We start from the raw sequence: 18,778 nt of genomic DNA on the forward strand, positions 1-18,778 counted from the left end.
ACATATTACCACAGTTTTTGCTAAAGATAATCAGAGGACTTTGAGAATTTTTCGAGAAATCTTTAAGAAAATTCCAGTCGTGAGACATAGCAAATATTTGACGATGAATAAATTTTAAAAGTTCTTATCCTTGGAAGGATGCATGTGAAGCGTTCTTAAAATAGTTAATCGTCCGATTTCCTCGATTAAGGATCGAATTATTCACCGAGTGGTAGATCGGTTTAAGAGTTGATTCAGCGGCGCGGCTCTTCACACTTCGTCGTACGTTTTTCTGAATGTTTCCGCGGAGGATCTCGTGGAACGACGGGGGTGAAATCACGTTAAACCGCGTGGATAAACCATGGGCCACGGAATCAGGATTAATTCCTTCGATATTCGACTATTCTTAGTCTTCTTTTTTTCTTGATATTGCTAAAACCTACATCGTGCAAAATTTTGAAGATCTCGAATGGATCTTATTTAAGATTTTTCGGATGTATCTTGAGAAACTAGCCAAAAATTGCATTTTAACCGCATGTCCTCTTTATTTTGAAGAATAGATGAAGCTTTATTTCCACTATATCGTCAGTTTGATAAAAGAGTGAACGCCTTTTAAAATTTCTGTATTTCTTTAATTAGATAAATTATAAAAATATAATTTATTTCAATTCAATTATGTAATAACTATACTGACTGACAATAATACGAGAAAATGTTATAGATATTAAACAAGAATGACGTAAAGTATATGGAGGAGATATGTATAAGCAATATTTTATTGTAATGTATCTAAACACAAAGTTTTACAAGAACATACAATTCAAAGAATATTAACTAGATTGTAAAATTATTTTCTATTTTAAATTAATCTCTTGAAGAATTTACTTTACGTAGTACCGTTACTCTTCTGGCAAATCAACCATATAATTTGATAAAAGATATTTTTATCTCTGAAAAAATATATATTTCGTTGGAGATTTAAACGATGTAATTTTTCTTATACATTACATAGTAGCATCGTAGTGAAACTTCTGTAGGTTCACGTTTTGATCGATTCCCTTCGTGCTATTATTAAATCATTTCGAGTAACCGGCTAATGATACGGAAGCACTTTCTCTTTTTATAAGCACCCGATAGCCGAGATTATAACTTTATATCGATCGTAATACATTTATTATCTCCCGGAACGAGAAAAGATCCATGATTTATTGAGATTTATACGAGAAATAAAATTAATCGAACTTTTAATATAATATAAACAACTGAACGTAATCACATAGAATGCAATTTTATAAGCTGTTGCTATTAATTTTGTAACAAATTAACTGACATTAATTGTTAATCAAAGAAAAGAGAGGAATACATTGAGAGAGTAAATGTCTCCATCGCTAAATCCATTTTTAACTTATATGTGTTTCTCATTGTCAATCTTAAATATTATCGCAACTTAATTACTTGACAATTTAAAATATTAAAAGTTCAAACACATGCACTATTTTTCTACTAAAAATTTGGGTCCCTTTATTATTAAAATTTCTCTTTGACAATCTAAATTCGCCTCTTGTAAGATAAATAATCCCAAATTTTTAATAACGGCGTATATCGTACAAACACAAAAATACAAAAATAAATAAAAAATATGTGCGTCATACCTGAAGACTTGTAAATTCAAAAAATCTTTGCCAGCCAAGCCGAATCCATCCATATGAAAAATTCTTCAATTTAACTTTTCTGTATTTCACCACTTTTTCACAATTTTTCAAAATTAATCCATACCGAGAACGTTTTCAGAGAGAAGTGCTTTCAAAGAGTTTTCGCGCGTGCGAAACGCGGAACGCGGAACGCGGCACGTTTAATCGAAAACGAATTTTTCAGCGAACGGAGGAGAATTTCCGCAATTATTCGAAATTAAGGTCCTCCAACATGGAACAGTTCTTTCGACGATATCGGGAAACGATGCTTTACCAACCATTCCCGTAGCTGTTTTTAAACGATCCGAGGAAACGCGGTTAGCAGAACGAGATTATAAACGACAGTGTCACCGTTTGATCCTTTGTTTGCTTTTGCACAATACAAAATGCAAACACTGCCTCGTGTGCCCAGCCCTCGTCTTCCACGAGATTTCTCGACCATGACATTCGCGGTTCGATTCAAGAACTGTTTGTATACAATTGTCTTCGAGGTTTCAAATTGCTTGAAACGTAGAATCCACACAGGTGAAGATCACGTTCGTGTTATTTTTGTGTTGATTAAGATTGTGAGAAGTAACATGATATACCTAATATGTATGTAACTATTTACATGTAGCATGTCGTTTTTATGTGTTTGCGTTGAGATTTTGTTGCGTTAAATATTATTTTGTACGGTAAAATGCGTGTTTTGTACGACGAGGTTGTGGGATATTTCAATAAACAATTTAGAGACATTTGAGTTTATAGGTTATAACTATAGGTTCTAAATTAATTGAATATTATTGAAACACTTGCAAAATATTTCAATAAACAACTGAAACTTGGATTCGTAGATTATATAATAGAAGATTATTGAAACACTTAATGCCACGTGTTATTTGAGAGCGAAATTATGATAATATTTATAATGGCTGGAGCACTTCAGGTCAGGACTTGACACGACAGGACTAGTTATGATGTCATATTGGAGGAGAATAAGTGATCGCTGAGCCCTCTTGCGCGATAGATTACGAACTAACAATGTTAGTGAATTGGCAAGTGACAAGATGAAGGTTATATTTCTCTTTCATAATTTTGCAAATTTACGTCAAACCGGATAGTCGAATGAATGATTTACTTCGTTACTTCATTTTATATAATGGAGACTCTATTAATATTAATAATTCGTAACTTGTAACTTATAGACTTTTACTAATGATATATTTCAAGAGGGTTCCGCTCTTAGAGAAGTTGTAGCGGGTATCGTTCAATGATAAAAAATGTGAAAGTGTATCGTAGTGTGATTCAAGAATTTTTGTTTCAAAATACATAATTGGATCTGAGAAGAATGTTATTTAAATGTAAGTTTTTCAATAAGTTCATATTTTTTTAAATTGTTTTCCTTATATCGAAGTATTTTTCTAATTTTTGCTTTATTTTAACTTTCATCTTAAAAATTTTCTTTATTGAAACATCTCGACCGCACGGTAATTCAAAATATTATAAAACTAAATAAAATCGGACTTGAACGTCCTAGGAAAATTGTCGAAGCGCAATAATAAATCGATAAAGAAAATTTAGGGTGCAAAGCGTTTGCTTATACATGCATCGCGTTTGAGCAAATGAAATTGCCATGTTGTTTGTTCATTCCTACTTCGTGCCTATTCATGCGTTGAAAAACTCTACTTCCCTAACCTTTCAGTTAACCTAAGTATAGTTTCATTACAACTTTTATTTAAATGATCGAATAAAAGCTGATTTTAATGTCATCAAATAGCTGTATCGTATTTCTAGTGAATTAACAAGTACTCGGAATAAAAATTTCAGAGAGATGACGATATAAACGAGTCAGTTTCATGAAATATTGTCGTCCAAAAATGTTGCTTTTTAGTGCAAATGTCACTCAAAAATATTGCTTTTTAATTTAACTATAATCTAAAAGTATTATTTACTAATATTATCCAAATTAATTTTGATTAAGTATAAAATTTAATTTTGCAATTTCAAATTTATCCAATTAGAATTAATCCGGAGTAAAATAAATTATACACAAGAATCATAAACAAATTATCAGCTTCAAAAAAAAAATACATCGTCACTACATAGAGTTAATACTATAAAAAGTTACTTCTTACAATCTTATCATAAATTACCAATTTTTTAATATGAAAATTCTTATCTCAGAGTTATATGAAATTGTATTAATACTGGAAATTATTCTTTAGCGATATGAAATACAAATATTTTTTGAATTGAGCCTCGAAAAGTGTTTCCACACACACTTCTGTGCCTGGAAACTACTTTTTGCCAAGGTGTTGCGTACACGTGAATCGTGTGTTGTCCTGACAGCACTAACCGTCCCCTGCCCTTTTTTTTATGAATGTAAACCACAACAAACAACTGTGCACAAATACTACTTTATGTGTGTATATGTGTGACAATAACGTGCCCCGTAAAAGTTATAATCAATATATTCTATCCTTTTCAAGAGAAATCAAGGGAGTGAATTTCTCATTTAGGACATTTCAGGATCGTGTCGACGATCAGACATAACAGAGTTCTCAGTAAAAAATTCACGTTAGAAGCAATAGATCTCAATTAAATTCGTTTTTAGAAAGGAAGAAGATAGAGAGGAAATAAACATAGATAAAATAATAAGATCGTATAATTACACGCTAAATTTGATCGTCAATAGGCTTCACTAGCCTCTTCCATTTTCGTAACGTCGACAGAAATCGAACTGATGTAGCCTTCAATTAAAATTATTTCAATTAAAAAAAAATGAAAGTAGGTTAAATAGAAAAAGATCGTAGAATCACATCCTAAATTTTATTAATACAGCGAGTAGCAATAGGTTTCAGCAGCCTCTTCCACCTTTATAATGCCATCAGATATTCAATAGTCTTCAATTAAAATTATTTGAATTAATTTCTTAAAACGTAAATTTCTCCTCGATTTATTAATAGAAGCGATGAAAATAAATTTCCTTTACAGTAAAAGACAATCAACAATGCAAGTAGGTATAGTATAATATATTTTTTAGAAGATACATAGATATTTTAGTTTGTAAAATATCGTAGCTAAAATCTATAAAGATCAATGGCTAAAATAATCAAATAAATCAGAAATAATTCATGTTCCCACATATCATAAACATGCGCATTAAGCGGATAAAAAAGGAATAAGAAATAGGTGAAATAAAAAGAATCTTACGCTCACATCACAGATTCTATCAACAACGCGTTTCGCCATTTCTTTCCACCTCTATAATGTAGTCAGAAATCAAACTAATAGCCTCCAGTTTTGCTCTTACTCTCAGGCCAGCCCACATAAACTCCGAATATAGGGTGCAGCGCTTTCTATCTGGTGGGACGAGCTAAATTCAACTTGTGAGAGCAAAGTTACGTCGTACGCAGGTATCGTAAACAGGTGCCCGTGCTCCATGAGTAGGTCTATTGTTTGCTGAGAAGCGGTCGAGAACACGCTTTGATTCCGAACATATTTCGCCACTGTATCGTCGTTGCTTTCGTTTCTGTGACTTCGTTTCGTTCCTCCTCAGTGTTAAACAATGCAGGATTCCTAGTAGACGGTGGCAGGGTCGACGTTCAGGCCGACTTTTTCACTCATTGTTCCGGAGGGTGAAACACGTAACTGGGTCAAAGTTTTTCGATCGATCGGTCGAGTCCTTAAGTTCGACGCGTTGGCGGAGAAGAAGAAAGGTGGAGGAAAACCTGTTGGTTCCTTGTTCATTCAAGTATTCAAGGAATAATTTGCTAGATACTTGTCTTAGTTTCTTTGGTGAGACATTCCCTGTCACAGCGGATCAGTAAGATACAAAGGATGAACATTTTGGAATTTTTGTTTCATATTCATATTCGTGTGACAAGATTACACGAGTCTTTCAGAAGCTGAACTGGTCGATACCAATTTTTCTTAATTTCTTCATCTCATTACATGTTGTTTCGTCACATCAAATTTGATTTATCGTGTTTTGAAATACTATTATAATTGTTTCCTGATATGCGTGCATATGATTTCTTATCACAATTTCCCTACTTCAATTTAATGTCTGGAAGTGAATAGCTGCTTAATTCAATTGAGTTGACTTGCACCACGAATGTAATACGCTGTCTCATTTGAGGCCACTTCATTATTACAACTCTATCGTATCACAGGCCTAGGTTTTGTTGTTAGGAAACGACATTTATTTCATAAATTGAAAAATGTAGCCAATATTTGAATTTAGCATAGAGAAAGAGATGAAAAGTTGTACGAGGCAGTTCTCTTTAAACGAGACTTTTCTTATTAAATCTTGATAATTTACTAATAGAGAAACGAATTATTGCATCGGAATAGAGAAATTCGTGCGAAGAATATCAAATACAAATGCTTACTATGAACATAAGGTTGACTTTAAGCGATTTGGCTCGTCTGAACAGGATTATTGAAACGAATACGTTCGCGAAAATTAGAATATGTCTGAGTCGTTGAAATTGTGCATGTCGGAAAAATTGTGGAGAGGATTCCGATCGAGCAATTTCGCGGGCAACCACGGAATGGAACTTTTTCCTTCCGGAGTAATCACGTAGCCTGTGATTGGAGACCTCGAATGCATATGGTAATTTGCCAGATCTCCTTTTGCCGCGGCTTCTTCCGTACGTCGATCGATCGCTTTTCGCCTCTTTTCCGCGAACGAAATCTGTTTTAAATCCGGCCCGATAAAAGCAACTCTGCGAGATGAAAACTAAGAGAGTCGTATGAATCCACGTCGACGACTTTATCTACCGTATAATTAGAGTAATTTTGATATGGAGTGTGATTAGTAAATTAATAGGTTTCTTCTTCTTCCTGATGATATAACGATTACTATACTGCGGATTTTTCTGTATTTAGTAGAAATTTAAACGCGTAAAAATATATAGAATCTACATAATTTGCAAGAATATATAAAATATTCAAAGTATAACACTTGATAGAAAACTTAGCAGGCGAAACAAATTTCTACTTAGGTTCTATCCCTTTTAATTATATTTATAAAAATCTGTTTCTTCGAATTGAGGGTATCAGACCATCTGTTTTTAGCGACAGTTTTTCTAAGAAGAATCGGAAGAATTTTTCGAAGCATTTACTACGGTCACGGTCACTTAAAGATACTGTGACCATTATTGCTTGATTCTGTCTGCTCCACTTATTTCACTGGAAAAAACTAAGACGATTCTTAATTCTTTGATAGTATAATAAAATAACGAAGAATTTAGAATGAAAGATTAAGAAAATAATTATTTCTTTATCAACGATTCACGTATTACCAATGATATCAATTATTAAAATTTTACCTGAATTTCGATTTCTCGATAGAAAGAAAGGAGATGTTGCCTGGTGTTGTAACACTCGTCGTTAATTGGCTTCTCCAACGAACAATTGAAACAAATCGTGCAAGCATTAAAAGGTATATCGTTAATGATACACATCGTCGTTTGAGATTCAAAGTAGAGCTCGTTCTAATTAACGCGCCACCTGGTTACACCTTGTTCGATTCTACATGCACATAGAAATACTCTTACTCGCTTTAATAATAAAAATCGGATGGTGCTACCGTTTAGGATCGTTTTAATCGAGGAATTCAGTGGAAAACGGTGCTATAAGCGTAATTCTCACAAGGAAACGATATTCGAGGTTTGTATTTGTTTCGAAAATCTCCATACGAATTTCCAAATTCTCCTGAATATGTATACTGACGTATTTTGATATTTGGAAACATACAGATCTTTTTTATCAAAATTTATCTTTATCCTTATCGGTTTTCAATTATCAATATCAAATTAAAGGTTTAATGATTTATATCATTATCTTGAATCTCTCATATAAGATTAAAGGTTTAATAATGTTTGCTGTTTACTATCAAATTTAATCTTTGGTAACAATAACAATTTAATAGCAAATGATCTAAGTAAGATTATTTTCCTTAAAATTCTTTTCTAAAATTATTACATTGTGTTCCTTTCGTGTTGGATCTCTAAATTTTCTATCCTCGTAGTATTGGATTCTTTCTGTTTTCAGCCGATTGCTACATCATCGTGTTTGAAAACTGCTGAAGCGACCAGAAATTAAGCAGAAACGCGATGAAATGCGATCGAAATGAGATTTCCTTCGTCCGAGATTCTTTCCCGTAGTCGATTTCATCGTCGACACGTCGTTAAGAATCATCTCCCACGTTCATTGGTCGATCGTTAATTTCTGTTGAGAACCCGATACTATCGTCGTTAAATCGCATTTCTGCCAGTAATTCACTTAACGATCTCCCATGGTACCGTTAATTAACGATGGTCAAAGTATCGAAAAAAAGGAGCAACCATGTTGAAATCGAATAACCAGCCAGATTGTACACCTCGTCTTTTTCACTTTCCAGCCGACTCGTGTTGTAACTTCGCAACTGTTAGCTATTAATCCCTTTATTGCTTTGCTTTTCCACTTAGTGCTTTAATGTGGAATATTCGTTTTATTTTTTGCTCAGCTTTCTCTTTCAATCTGTAGACTTCGTAGGAAATGATCGTGGCAATTTTTATACCAATGTTTACGGCTGTTGAACATATATTGGGTTGGTAACTAAATGATTGCGGATTTTGTCATTAGGTGGTATTGACAAAATCCGCAATCACTGAGTTGTCAACCCAATCGATGGATGTAAGTATCTTTCGCGATTAAAATACGAAAAATCCAATGTTATTTTTTGATAGGTTAGGAATAAGAGAATTCGTAAGGTCCACGTAATTTGTACACTTTGCCTTACGAGTTGTATTATTTTTGAAGTTGCAAATACAAAATAAACGCGTTACAATTGCGAAGATGAATTTATCGAGCATCTGAATGGATCCTTTTGATCGAGGCACAGATAATTCTTCCTTCACGTTAACATAATCTTGCCTCTTCAGACGCTCCTCTCGATATCTGCTTGCTCAATAACTTTATCATATTGTGATCGGTACAAAATTAAATAAGCACTTCTCTTCTACCAGACGATATTGAAGTTTTGTTTCGTTAAAAAATCGAATGAGATTTTAATTCTTGCTCCTCTCCCCCGTGGTATATAACGATTTTTCTCTTAATTCCTCTTGAAAGCCATTTCAATCATGGATGACCTCATTGGAAGAAATTATTTATTAACTCTGTTTCTTCTTTTTCATCTAGCTTACGATAGCAATGAAAGCAAATAAGAGCAGGAAATTTGTACGAAGATACGAATTTACATAGTCGATGGAAATTCGTGCTAAACGTTGAAGCGTGAAAGCTTTAATCTGCATCAAGATGAAGCATTTAATTATTATCGCTGGATCGATGATCGACCTTGGTAACTCCTTTGAATATAAATCTGTTTGATGGTATTGCACATCTGTTTGATGGTATGGTACATCTTTAAGGCTAATTAGCTTGGGCTAATTCGTGTGAGTGTATTTTGAAGTCGTGATTTGAATTTCTATTTAATGTTTTCGATTCTTTGTTATAAAGAAGATTGCCTTTTAAAAAAAAATCTTAGGGACAATGTTTGTCTATAATTCTTAGATTTTATAGGTAATTAATCCAATTTTACGATATCATACTCTTTTCATTCCAATTTTATTCTAATGTTATTTTTCTTTACGCTAATACCGTTCGTTTATATTGGAAAATAATATAATTATATCACCAACAAATCTATTCCAGGCTTCTACATATACAACAATTTGTTTATTCAATTTATCGAATCCAATTGATTGCGAACCGATCAAGCAATTTCATTTTCTAGTAGCAAAACATTCGTTCCACGTGACATGATTTAATTAATAACGCGACGCGGAATAACCTGTTCCAGTGGTCCTTAATTAGTCTTCGATGCTAATTCAACTAATTGGAGTTAATTGATATCTAGATCTGTTCGTCGATTAACTCTGATAATTTAGGGTCATCTGTTTCATTCGTAGAATATATGCATATAGGTGATAATTCTGTCCATCATCCTATTTTTGTCCCCTTAATATTCCATTATCTAATGTTTGCAAAAAGATGATATTAAAATGAGAACAAATTTTACTTATAAGATATATCTTTTCATGCATTTTCATAATTCTTTTTTCATCTCGAATTCATGCATTTGGACAATGTTTTCAATATTATATTAACGACTGATATATGTAGCAAATCAGTTATTTAAAAAAAATTACGTATACAAAATTATGTGCAAAAATAAGTATAAAAACCTTATATGTATATTTGTAAGATTTAAAAACATAAATTGTAAATTTTTAAACCATATAAATTCTTTTCACACATTCTCAAGTATAGTTTGAAGCAATCTGCGTTGCGTTTTATTTTGCAATTGTATCTGCAGTACGATAGACGTAAGAAGTTACGATAAATCTTCGTTCCACTTTCAGTTTACCTCTATTTCGTGTTCGAAACTTTCCAATTTTTTTTTTCTCTTTTGTTCGTCGTCGAAATTTGAGAATTCGGGAGCGTACACGTGGCGATGATTCGTGAGATGGGACAGACGCGTGTTTTATCGAGGAAAACGCGGCAGATTCAATTAGTTAGAGAGAACACGAGATGCTTTTACCGGCAAGAACGTTGATACCGCGGTTGGGAAACGCGATATCACTCGATCGATTAAATTCGAAACTAACAACACGATACAGTTTTGAAACGGTCTCCACTTTTGAAAGGTAGGAACTTTTTTCCCGAACTTTCCTCTTTTTCTCTTTTTCTCTTTCAATATAAACGCGACATTTTGTTAGAATGTGTAGATTCAATTTTGAATTTTGTATGAAAGGTTTAAAAATTTTGTAAATCTCATATTCTGTACATGAATATGAATTTTCACAGATGCGCGTTTCACGTAATATAAAGCAATAGGAATGTTGTGTTTTCTTATACGATTAATATTCTATCAGTGAATATTTAATAACGATTAAAGATTTCGTGAAATTCGTGGTATATTAAATTCTACCAATTTCATACTTTCCATTGGCCGGAACTTTACAATTGGAACTTGAATAATGTATATAGCAGCACGTTTATTTTATTTGTTTTCAACTGCAGTATGTTCAATGAAATATACATTGTAACTAATTAATTTAAGCTTATTAAGTTACAGAAATATTTTCACAGTAGATAAATTCTTATTAAAATTCCAGGAAAATGCGATACAATTTGAAATTCAGTTTCTCTTAGGTTACTTCTCATGGATATAGTAAAAATTCTCTTGAAATGAAAGAAACTTTCGTAATAGGCTATTTAACTTCGAACTTATGAAAAGAATGAATATCCTGAAAATAGGTTTTCATATTGCTTCTATTCTTCTACATATTTGTTAGTTCTAATCAAAGAGGAAATACCATACATTTTAATCTTGCACATGCATTGTGTAACTCAACATTTGCACACGAGCTTTGTGAAAATTAAACTCTTTCTAGGTCTTGAATGTAAATTACATCTTTTCTACACTTTTGGTATTCATATTCTGTGATGAGTTTTTCTTGAGACTTTTTCATATTTCTTATAAAATATACAGAGTTGAATTTTTTAAAATTGTTAAAATCGTCCAATGTTATTTTCCATGAAACGATATTCGCAATTAATTGTTACACAAAATTTATAATACTTCCTAAACCATAAAAACGTAACATGAATCATAAATCATTTAAGTCTTGATTTACATCTCTATGATTTCTTTGCTCACTGGAATTTCTCGTTAGATTGTTAATAAAACGAAACTCCAGTCTTGCTTCAGCGATAAATGCTATATAGTTAAGGGTTAGCCTTTGTTCAGTTTTTGATTACTACAAATCCACCTTTGGATTTTTCCACTTTTATTTCTTCAGCGTTCGGTGTATTCCACGCACGAAGGCGATTAAAAACTGTGTGAGAAAAATACTTGTACTTCACAACCAAGATTTGTTTCATCTGGGTTAATTGCAACGAAAGTCGTGCGAAAGGGAAGGATTTTGTGTAATTATCCAGGCTTGGCTTTAACAAAGTGAATGAGGCAGCGTGTTTAATTTATAGTTAGTCGAAGTGTCTCGTTTAATTAAATTTTTAAGCAACCTACTTAATTGCACGCCAACTAACATCGAAATTACTTTGTCTCGATCGTTTCGTACTAATTACTATTCGATTAAATTTTTACACGCTGTTTGACGTGCGTTCTACTGTTGTTCTTCAATTTGAAAATTAATTGTAGCACGAGCAATTCAATTTTCTTTTTACTGGATGGAGAAGTCGTAAACAGAAACGTTATGTGCTACAAAATTGTTGGATTGTAAAGTGCTTACTATTGCATCCATTAAGGGCACTTAACTTGGTAAGGTGTGCCCTATAAAATTCAGGAAAATTGCGTAGAAGAGTTTAAGTTCGGGGGAAACTTTGCTGGAAGTTAAGAAAACACCGTTTTACACGAGAACCATATTTATGGGCACAAGCCATCGATTATGTGTTACTATTTTTATGTAGCCTCATATCTTTCACACGTTTCGATTCTAGCCGGGCGAAAATGGCACCCCCAATGCGAATTTTTACAAAAAAAAAAAAAAAAATGCCACTCGTTTGTCCACTATTTGATCACATTTGTTCAACCAAAATTTTTGTTCTTCCACCTTTCAAGAAAAGAGTGCTATCTTCATCCAGCTTTCAGTTCTTCGCTTTTTCTGCGATTGAGAGGAAACAGTTCATGTATAGAATATTTCAAATTTTAAGGATTTATTTTTTTATTCTGCACGTTTTTTATAATCGTGGATTTTTACGAATTATTATCTTTTTTTTTTTGAAAACTTTGCAACAAATCATTCTTACTATATTCGTTTATTAAATTAATTAGTGTTAGAATGAGAATTTAAAGGTGTATCAGCGATGCTTCGATTCTTATTTCTACGTCACTAAAATGTATTCTTGTTCAAATGACATGTTACTTGCTAATACTCGCATCTCTAATACTCCGTAGACATCTCAACGCAATTATTTCACGTAAAACGTCAATTAGCATATCCTCTCCACGACCTATTAATTCTCCATTTCTACTACCATACTTACTTATTTACTATTTCTGTAAACAAAATCCATTGCCATCTCTCCCCTCCAACTTCCACGAAAACTAACGTAAGGCAAATAATTCAACGTAAATATTTACAAACGATGTTTCATTTCGTTATTTCCAATTTGGATTGAACGCAAGCTGAACCTAATCTAACTTAACCATAGATCAAATCCATCTCAGTTATGAACGCGACATTCTACGATCGTAGATGTAAAGATAACGATGCAGCGCAGCGGTCACGATGCAAATCCGTTTCGCGATTCTCTAACGGTATCACTAGGTATATAATGAGCTTCGTCAGCGTTTTCGTTATCCGGTTTCGGAGGTGATTCAATCTTTGAATTTCTGATTAGCCGCTGCGATGCGACGAACGTTATCGGCCGCCGAAATTTCCAGCTCATTATAATTAAGATCAGACGTTTATTCATCGGGCTTATCACGCGTAGCAACGACACGTCTGGCTGGATGTGTAATCACATCCTCAGGGCTCGTTCCCTGCGTTTCAAACTGTTCCACTTCATTCCGCCTCCGTATTTATTGATTAAACTACTTGCATCTCACCGTTGTTTTCTTCAGGAGAAACGGAAACAGCTTCTGTTTAAACAGCCCGGAGATACATTTATCTCTGAGATTGTCCTTTCCTGACGTAGGTGGACGTAAGGTGGTTTTAACTGTTTGTAAATAGATTTCGACACGGAGTGCGCCAAGTGAAAATTTCATCCTCGAACTTCTTTTTCTTTTATCGTAAACGCGCGATCGATTATATGTCACGCACAAATAGATTCACGAAAATATTCGTAGACTCGTAGATACCTTTTATGAATATTCGTATCATGCGCGTTATACGAAACATTGTAACATTCCGTTGGCACTAATTGATGCGCAAGATACACAAAACCCTATTTCTGGTTGCCGATGAACAACAACGAATTAATTGATCTCTTGAATATTGATACCTTTACTTCGAGGTATCGGAGCGACGTACACGTCATCCAAGTTAGGGAAAATCCAAAACAATACCCATCGCTTTCTCGCATCAGCTAAAGCCCGAGTTTTCACGAGCTCATAATGCGTCAGTTGCTTTTGAGGTGCAGGAGAAACTACGGATTCTTCGTTAATCCTAGAAAATCAGCTCTTCTGCCTACGAATAAATCTAAAACGAAATATAGTAAAAATGCGTATAAAAATCTAAAACTCAGAAATAGAGAAATCGCGTCCGCGTGACGAAGCCGGTTTAAAATTAACGCTTGGCAACGCCTTAACAATTTGAAAAATTTGAAATCAGAAAGAATTTCACTGTTTTTCCCTTTCTTCGTCAAAACGGAGTTTTTCTTTTTCTCTCTTTTCTTTTCCATTAATGAAGTTAAAGTTTCGCGAACGTTAAAAGTATATAATTCCTATATTTGATTCGTCCATCGTGATCAAACTTATCATCGGTTGATATATCGTCGCACTATCGATAAGCCATAGTTACTGTCTCAATCTCCGGAGAATCCTGACGTTGTTTCTGTTTCTTTCCAATCGACTACCACCTGTTGAGAGAGAGAAAACATGTCCACGGGGTTCTTTGCTCGAGCACTCGGTACGTAAGGTTATGGATGTGATGGTAAAATGATCCACCGAAGAAACGAGTATTTTCACTGATTTGTCAGAAGGATGGAATAAGACATATCTCTTATAAGATTATCTGTGACGTTGATTAAAGGTACGGGATAAATTGCATTGTAATTAGACACGCGATTTACATTTATTATGACATTGGAAGGAATATTATATTTGTAATTATTTAAAGTAGAATTTAATTATTCAAATTCATACGGCGTATGATTAAAGATTACATTTAGATTAGAGTTATCCAAACGTTACACGTTGCTATAACGAATTCAGATCTGCGCATCGTTGCAAAATTTTTTCATGAATAAAATTCGAATTGTCAACTCGGCACGTAATTTATTCACCTGGATGACTTTCGACTTGTAAAAATTATTCGTCTCTAAAATCTCCATTCTCCGTATAATCTGCATTTTTAATAATTAGCTTTCCAAATAATTCTACGAATAAAAATGTTCATTTCTGCAAATAATTGCTACAAATAATTAAATTCGTCAATTTTACGATTCCACGATTGCGATATTAATTTCGTCCTGGAAATTTATCGTGGAGCACAATATTATACGAGGCGGTTTGAATAAAAGATTTTCCCAACGAGCCCATTGAAAATATTCTGTCAAATGAAAAATTTGCCGACGTAAAAACGAATTAATTTTGCGAAGTATTATTTTTTCATAAGAAACAAGAGTCGTTCTATATGTTTTTTAAATAGCGCATTATTCAGAATATGACAAGGAAAATATAATGTGCTATTTAAAAGATACAAAATGATATCCGCCTTCTACGAGAAGATAATACAAATTTTTAATATCAATTCTCTTTTATATCGGTAAATTCTTCGTTTGATACCAATGAGCTTTTGTTGGAAAAATTTCTTTGTTAAATTATCAGGACCAAAACCGCCTTGTACGTGAATGGATCGTCGTCAGTAAAGGCAATCAGCAGTTTGTTGCCATCGGTGGCTAATAAAATCTGCTAATAATATCCCCGAGGACCATCGAGATCGCGGACGTTGTTCGATCGTGCACGAGCTTCCTGTGAAAGAGGAAATCTCATCGATGAAACGGAAAAAGGCGATTGGAACCGATTTTTTACCGATACGCCAATCAACGAACACGCGAGAGCACTCTTTCTCGACAAAGACCAGGATTCACTGGAACTTCTACTCCGATATCGGAAGACTTACGCTTCTGTACAAGATTATGGCCCCGAGTAATGAATTTTCGCTGAATTCGTCCGTTCTTTGTAGCTTTTTCATTCCGGTCCTTTGATATTTACGATGAAATTTCATGACATTGCCATTTCTCCGGATTTTATGATACCAAAGAAGTTAACGAGAAATGTTTCCTCTGTGAAGTTGATATAACGAGTCTGATTTCTGTGAAATTATTTTTGTAACAATCTATTGCGAAGAGATAACGGAAGATATACGCGTTGTTGCAAATTTCCCCAATGAAATTGTTCATTTTGTGTGTTTTTGCGTCTATGTTCTTTATGGTTACGACCTTTTGAGATTAATTTTACACAGGACAGCAACTGTGAACTGTTTGATATTTGTTTCTTTGAGCGTTTATTTAATTTATCTTTAATTTTTTTTAGTGGGAAAGAGTGTGTTCTCTTGTTTGATATTAGTTTTCAACAATGAAGTTAAATTACGAAACAAATGAACTACGCATAAGTAATAAACGAAATTAAACGAGTAAGCGATTTGGTATCATTTTAGTTATTTTTTGACATTTTTTTTATGACGAAATCTAAGAATTTTTATATGAAGTTTATTTGAAATCAAGTCACTGAATCGATTTTATCTGTACGTTTAAATTTATATTTTGAATAAATTTCAGCCAGTTTTATTTTTCTTCAAATAAAAACCACTCCGATTAATTACTATTTAAATTTGTAACACAAATGTTTGCGCGCCAAGCTAATGCCTAACTGAGCGAAACACAATGTACACGACAGGAAATTAAAGGATGTAATCTGATAGATGTCCCATATTTGCAACTTGGCTGGTCAGAATGTATTTTTGAATATACTTTCGTGTAACACGCTTCGAGTTACGTGTATTATATATTGCATTACTGATAAAACTTTCGCTGAATAATTATTGAAACAGGGTAGATTACTTTTCTAATTAACTTCTGAGCTTCGATTTCAGAGTTTTATCGAAACTTTCACATTAAATGCGTTGGATCAGATATTAACGTATCAGGTTGCCCGAAAATTTCTGTCGAGCGTTGTTTTTTTTATTTTTTTTTTTGAAAGAAAAAAAATCAAATCGATTTAATCTAAATTTCTATTAATTAGTCTTCGATGCAGTATACATTGTTATTTATGATCATCTATCTAAAATTCTTCATTTATCCTACATTTTAATTATCTGTGATTTATGGAAACCTCTAAATAAAATTATAAATACACGAGTAAAATTTGGTAACAGGACATTCTATAAATTTATATTATTAGAAGTAATGCATATTCACACCAGTGTTCTTCTCCAACTGATTCCAATTCAACGAAACAAAACTATGCACTTATATGGAAATGCACGCAAATCAGATACAGGTTAACAAGGGAATTGTTTCGATCTGCAATGAAGTGGTGCACGCGAGAAAAGGGTGTTCGCCTTTATTTACGATTAATGTCTTCTGAAAATTAGGATTAATAGCCTGTAGCGCTAATGCTTCCTATATAATTACTTCACACTCGCAACACTTTCTATTATTATTTTGCATTATTTCTGAACAAGTTTTGAAGAATAAAATATCAAATAAGTATAAATCAATAAATATAATTTGCAATCGAGTTTGATTAAAAATCGAATGGAAAAAAATTGAATGATCTCACCGCTAATTTCATAATTACAACGATGTGTATCTGCAAATTAAAAATATCTCTTCTCTTAAACGCGAAATTGCATATCTTTTGTACATCGATTGATTCTTCCAAGTATTCTGCGTAAAATAGTGTTTGAATATTACATTATTGAAAGGATCAATATTTCGTGAGATATTTCAGATTTTTGATAAGTTGCGAGTTTACTGAAGATATTAGAATCCTTTTACCTTCGCATAGCAAGCATCTTGTAAATAATTTCTTCATATTTTTCGTAACAGTATTGATACGATAATTTATCTACTAATCATCAAAACATTACAATACACTATAATTTTGAAAATCGTCGAACATAATAATTCACTGTAGTGTACACGTTTTATAATATTCTTCTGAAGTGATTGCCAAATGACAAACGATTTTCTTTAATTGGTTGGAGATAAGCGTAATGTACATAATTTTATTCCGCTGTACAGTTTCTGTACCAGTTTCCCCTACTTTGGTAGCATCACATGTGTTAAAATATTTCTCGCATTTTCGTACTGAAACTTGATTAAAATTGGAACAACATCGTACTACAAATAATTGCTCTTCTCTGTACGAAAATGGAACGAAGAAATTCTATGGAAATAGATGTTGTCTATAAATTTCACGTAACGTAGTGGAGAGACGTCGTTGGCTTAGAGTAGATCGCATCGGCAAAGAATCCACAGCGTCGCCGCATAAAGAGAAGGAAATATCGGTTTTCGATAACGCGCCACGGAAATGAATTTGCGTTCTAATCGCTGTATCGAATTGGCTGGGACGCTTTGACGGCTTCCTCGCGAAAATTTTCCGCATGACTCCGTGGCTGGCCGCGAAACAGTTTGTCACGGGGCCAGCCACATTCGATTCAATCGAGTTTGTTATAGAGCGGAGCGAATGGTGGCCGCGTGGGAGCTAATTAACCGGTTGGACTTTACTTGGAAATTTGTTACGTTCTATATTTGCTTGATAGAACATAATTTATAATTGGAAATTTTGTGACACAGATCGTGAAATACAGAACTCATTTTATATATACGCGTTTTTACATTTTTGAATATATGTGTTATCACTTAGATAGCTTGGGCCAGGTAGAGTTTGATTTGTAAAATGTAAAATAAAACAATTGGTTAGGATCCAAACCTAAGTTCGTTTCAACGTTGCTTCAACATTGAAAGCGATTAGCAATGTTCCACTGTTTGTTTATATCTAAAACATTAATTAAAAAATTTAGCACAGTTTCCATTCTATCAAATTTAATTGAAGAGTTCTTGTTTCGAATTCTTTCTGATAAGCGTGTATATTTTACACAAGGTACAATGAATAAGATTTCTGTCGTAAGTAAGGCATTAATTTCTTCTTTCTTCATCCACAAGCCTTTTATCGAAATTTCCACAAACTATTTCACAGAATTCTTCTGTTTCTAAATTCGATCGCAGCGTAGATCGCATATAGAGAGAGTCTTTTCCTTCGCAATGGGATTCTTGTAAATTATGACCGATGCCGGCTATTATAAGCCTGGAAAAATTGAACTTACTTACGGGAATACTATCCCCGTGAGATCTTGGTGACGATCGATCATACGATGCTACGATAC

At 33.4% G+C, this 18,778-nt stretch overlaps 1 protein-coding gene across 6 annotated transcripts in view; it reads left to right on the top strand.

The window, feature by feature from the left end:
• LOC126867115 (uncharacterized) overlaps positions 1 to 18,778 on the top strand; it is a 155,871-nt gene that overhangs the window by 897 nt on the left and 136,196 nt on the right. The gene's annotated exons all lie outside the window — the stretch shown is intronic.

The sequence above is a fragment of the Bombus huntii genome, chromosome 6 (assembly GCF_024542735.1).
Source record: "Bombus huntii isolate Logan2020A chromosome 6, iyBomHunt1.1, whole genome shotgun sequence".
In the NCBI taxonomy this organism is placed as follows: Eukaryota; Metazoa; Arthropoda; class Insecta; order Hymenoptera; family Apidae; genus Bombus; species Bombus huntii.